The sequence below is a fragment of the Osmerus mordax genome (genome assembly GCF_038355195.1).
Source record: "Osmerus mordax isolate fOsmMor3 chromosome 7 unlocalized genomic scaffold, fOsmMor3.pri SUPER_7_unloc_1_4, whole genome shotgun sequence".
NCBI classification, from domain to species: domain Eukaryota; kingdom Metazoa; phylum Chordata; class Actinopteri; order Osmeriformes; family Osmeridae; genus Osmerus; species Osmerus mordax.
In genome coordinates this window covers 55001-60000 of record NW_027120343.1, presented here as the reverse complement: position 1 = coordinate 60000, position 5000 = coordinate 55001, and positions in this window count along the sequence as shown.

Below are 5000 nucleotides of genomic sequence, written 5' to 3'. Positions count from 1 at the left end.
TTTAAAGTTCTGTTTGGGCTCCTGTTCAGCGGGGAAGCGCGTGCGCGTGGCAAACTTGACACCCCCGTGTTCCCCTGGTCCAGACCTTTCTAACGCCGCCTGAGTCAAGGTGCTACGACGTCCCCAAGTGGGGATGCCTGTAGATGAGCACATTTTCCCAACTTTGAATGTAAGTTTCCAGTATCATTGAAAATGTGGCCTCAAACGAGCAGTTTTGCCCCCGAACGTGGGATTTGGCTGGGGACGGTTTCTATATTCAAGTTGGGATGGGGGGCACCGAGGTGAGTGGTGGTTGTCCCCGAAAAAGCCCTCCCCTTTTCCGTAGCCCCGTTTAAAGTTTTGTTTGGGCTCCTGTTCAGCGGGGATGCGCGTGCGCGTGGCAACCTTGACACGCCCGTGTTCCCCTGGACCAGACCTTTCTAACGCCGCCTGAGTTAAGGTGCTACGACGTCCCTAAGTGGAGATGCCTGTAAATGAACACCTTTTCCCAACTTTGCACGTTTCCAGCTTGAGAGGAAAAGGGGCTTAAAATTCACAGTTATTCGCCCGAACGTGGGATTTCGCTGGGGACGGTTTCTAAGTTCAAGTTGGGATGGGGGGCACCGAGGTGAGTGGTGGTTGTCCCCGAAAAAGCCCTCCCCTTTTCCGTAGCCCCGTTTAAAGTTTTGTTTGGGCTCCTGTTCAGCGGGGAAGCGCGTGCGCGTGGCAACCTTGACACGCCCGTGTTCCCCTGGACCAGACCTTTCTAACGCCGCCTGAGTTAAGGTGCTACGACGTCCCCAAGTGGGGATGCCTGTAAATGAACACCTTTTCCCAACTTTGAATGTAAGTTTCCAGTATCATTGAAAATGTGGCCTCAAACGTGCAGTTTTGCCCCCGAACGTGGGATTTGGCTGGGGACGGTTTCTAAATTCAAGTTGGGATGGGGGGCACCGAGGTGAGTGGTGGTTGTCCCCGAAAAAGCCCTCCCCTTTTCCGTAGCCCCGTTTAAAGTTTTGTTTGGGCTCCTGTTCAACGGGGATGCGCGTGCGCGTGGCAAACATGACACGCCCGTGTTCCCCTGGACCAGACCTTTCTAACGCCACCTGAGTTAAGGTGCTACGACGTCCCCAAGTGGGGATGCCTCTAAATGAAGCCAATTTCTCCTATTTGAATGCACTCTCCCAGCCCAGAGAGGCATGTGCCTTAAAATTCACAGTTATTCACCCGAACGTGGGATTTTGTTGAGGACGGTTTCTAAATTCAAGTTGGAACAGGGGGCACCGACGTGAGTGGTGTTTGTCCCCGAAAAAGCTCTCCCCTTTTCCGTAGCCCCGTTTAAAGTTTTGTTTGGGCTCCTGTTTAGCGGGGATGCGCGTGCGCGTGGCAACCTTGACACGCCCGTGTTCCCCTGGACCAGACCTTTCTAACGCCGCCTGAGTTAAGGTGCTACGACGTCCCTAAGTGGAGATGCCTGTAAATGAACACCTTTTCCCAACTTTGAATGTAAGTTTCCAGTATCATTGAAAATGTGGCCTCAAACGAGCAGTTTTGCCCCCGAACGTGGGATTTGGCTGGGGACGGTTTCTAAATTCAAGTTGGGATGGGGGGAACCGAGGTGAGTGGTGGTTGTCCCCGAAAAAGCCCTCCCCTTTTCCGTAGCCCCGTTTAAAGTTTTGTTTGGGCTCCTGTTCAGCGGGGATGCGCGTGCGCGTGGCAAACATGACACGCCCGTGTTCCCCTGGACCAGACCTTTCTAACGCCACCTGAGTTAAGGTGCTACGACGTCCCCAAGTGGGGATGCCTCTAAATGAAGCCAATTTCTCCTATTTGAATGCACTCTCCCAGCCCAGAGAGGCATGTGCCTTAAAATTCACAGTTATTCACCCGAACGTGGGATTTTGTTGAGGACGGTTTCTAAATTCAAGTTGGAACAGGGGGCACCGACGTGAGTGGTGTTTGTCCCCGAAAAAGCTCTCCCCTTTTCCGTAGCCCCGTTTAAAGTTTTGTTTGGGCTCCTGTTTAGCGGGGATGCGCGTGCGCGTGGCAACCTTGACACGCCCGTGTTCCCCTGGACCAGACCTTTCTAACGCCGCCTGAGTTAAGGTGCTACGACGTCCCTAAGTGGAGATGCCTGTAAATGAACACCTTTTCCCAACTTTGAATGTAAGTTTCCAGTATCATTGAAAATGTGGCCTCAAACGAGCAGTTTTGCCCCCGAACGTGGGATTTGGCTGGGGACGGTTTCTAAATTCAAGTTGGGATGGGGGGAACCGAGGTGAGTGGTGGTTGTCCCCGAAAAAGCCCTCCCCTTTTCCGTAGCCCCGTTTAAAGTTTTGTTTGGGCTCCTGTTCAGCGGGGATGCGCGTGCGCGTGGCAAACATGACACGCCCGTGTTCCCCTGGACCAGACCTTTCTAACGCCACCTGAGTTAAGGTGCTACGACGTCCCCAAGTGGGGATGCCTCTAAATGAAGCCAATTTCTCCTATTTGAATGCACTCTCCCAGCCCAGAGAGGCATGTGCCTTAAAATTCACAGTTATTCACCCGAACGTGGGATTTTGTTGAGGACGGTTTCTAAATTCAAGTTGGAACAGGGGGCACCGACGTGAGTGGTGTTTGTCCCCGAAAAAGCTCTCCCCTTTTCCGTAGCCCCGTTTAAAGTTTTGTTTGGGCTCCTGTTTAGCGGGGATGCGCGTGCGCGTGGCAACCTTGACACGCCCGTGTTCCCCTGGACCAGACCTTTCCAACGCCACCCGAGTCAAGGTGCTACGACGTCCCTAAGTGGGGATGCCTGTAGATGAGCACATTTTCCCAGCTTTGAATGTAAGTTTCCAGCATCATTGAAAATGTGGCCTCAAACGTGCAGTTTTGCGCCCGAACGTGGGATTTTGTTGAGGACGGTTTCTAAATTCAAGTTAGCATAAGGGGCACACGTGTGAGTTGTTATTTTCCCAGGATTGATGGTTTCCAATTCGGTAGCTCCGTTTAAAGTTTTGTTTTGGCCCCTGTTTAGCGGGGATGCGCGTGCGCGTGGCAAACTTGACACGCCCGTGTTCCCCTGGACCAGACCTTTCCAACGCCACCCGAGTCAAGGTGCTACGACGTCCCTAAGTGGGGATGCCTGTAGATGAGCACATTTTCCCAGCTTTGAATGTAAGTTTCCAGCATCATTGAAAATGTGGCCTCAAACGTGCAGTTTTGCGCCCGAACGTGGGATTTTGTTGAGGACGGTTTCTAAATTCAAGTTAGCATAAGGGGCACACGTGTGAGTTGTTATTTTCCCAGGATTGATGGTTTCCAATTCGGTAGCTCCGTTTAAAGTTTTGTTTTGGCCCCTGTTTAGCGGGGATGCGCGTGCGCGTGGCAAACTTGACACGCCCGTGTTCCCCTGGACCAGACCTTTCCAACGCCACCCGAGTTAAGGTGCTACGACGTCCCTAAGTGGAGATGCCTCTAAATGAAGCCAATTTCTCCTATTTGAATGCACTCTCCCAGCCCAGAGAGGCATGTGCCTTAAAATTCACAGTTATTCACCCGAACGTGGGATTTTGTTGAGGACGGTTTCTAAATTCAAGTTAGAATAAGGGGCACACGTGTGAGTTGTTATTTTCCCAGGATTGATGATTTCCAATTCGGTAGCTCCGTTTAAAGTTTTGTTTCGCTTCCCGTTTTCGTTGCGTAGCTCTGATTTGGCTGGGGATAGTTTTATACACTGCTTTAGAGTAAGACACATACGTGCGAGTTGTTTTCACATTGGAATTGACGATAGCCATTTCGGTGTTGACGTTTAACGTTTTCTTTCGCTTCCCGTTTCCGTTTTATCCAACCGATTTCGCTGGGGACAGTTTTGTTATTTAAGTTGGAGTGAGACGCAGCGACGTGCGTTGAAATTTCCGCCCTATCTGCGACGGTTCACGGTTGTAGCTCCGATTGAAGTTTTCTTTTGCTTCCCGTTTCGCGCACGCGCACGTGCGCGTTATTAGTCCCGGTTTTCCGTGTGCCCCCGGTTAATACCTTTCGAATGAGCCTATTTTGATCAAAATCCGTTGGGCGGAACCGAAAATGAGCTCGAAAAACGGTTTTCCCAGCTTCGCAGTGCATTTCCCAGCTTCTGACTTACAAGCGTAACATTGTCGCGGCCCCCAGTCCACCAGACAGCTACCATAGAGTATATAAGTCATCCTGGGAAAATGAATGGAAGTCAATGGCAGTATGACTTTACAGTGGTTTTGCCCATACTACACATATGGTGTATACACGGACCATGCACCATATGTGTCTCCCGCACACGGGTGAAAATGTATCCGCCTGAGAGGCACTCGGGGCGGGCACCCGATGGGGCATGAGACCCCCCCACCCCTGGTGGTCAAAAAAAAGTTAAAGTTTTTTTTTCCTTTCCTCCAGGCGCCTACTTGGCTCTGGGGCGCCCCAGAATCATGCCCCCCGACCCCGGCACTACCCGGGGGGCCGATGGGGGCCCTTTTTTTGAAATTTTTTTTTTCTCCATATTTGAAGCCCCGGCACAGGCTAGACCCATACCCCGACCCCGGGCACCCGCGAGCGGCCGGTAGGTGGCGTGTTTTGGGTCATTTTTTTTTTCTTGGCCGTTTTGAAGCCCCAGCGAGCCCCTGAGCCATACCCCGACCACGGCACTTCCCGGGCGGCCCCCCGTATACCGAAACGGCCGGTTGGGGGCGCTTTTTTTGAATTTTTTTTTTTTTCCCATATTTGAAGCCCCGGCACAGGCTAGACCCATACCCCGACCCCGGGCACCCGCGAGCGGCCGGTAGGCGGCGCGTTTTGTGTCTTTTTTTATTTTTTTTGCCCGTTTTGAAGCTCCAGCAAGGGCCTGATCCATGCCACACACGCAGACCATCGTGACACTGTCACCCACCTGACCGAATGGCGTTCTCGACCCCCACGATAGTTGGGCCCCCACCATACAGGTGGACGGTTCCTTCGGCACTGGGGGGTCAGTCTCTTGTCCCGGGTAGCCGAGAGCGGGGCCCGTGTGCCTC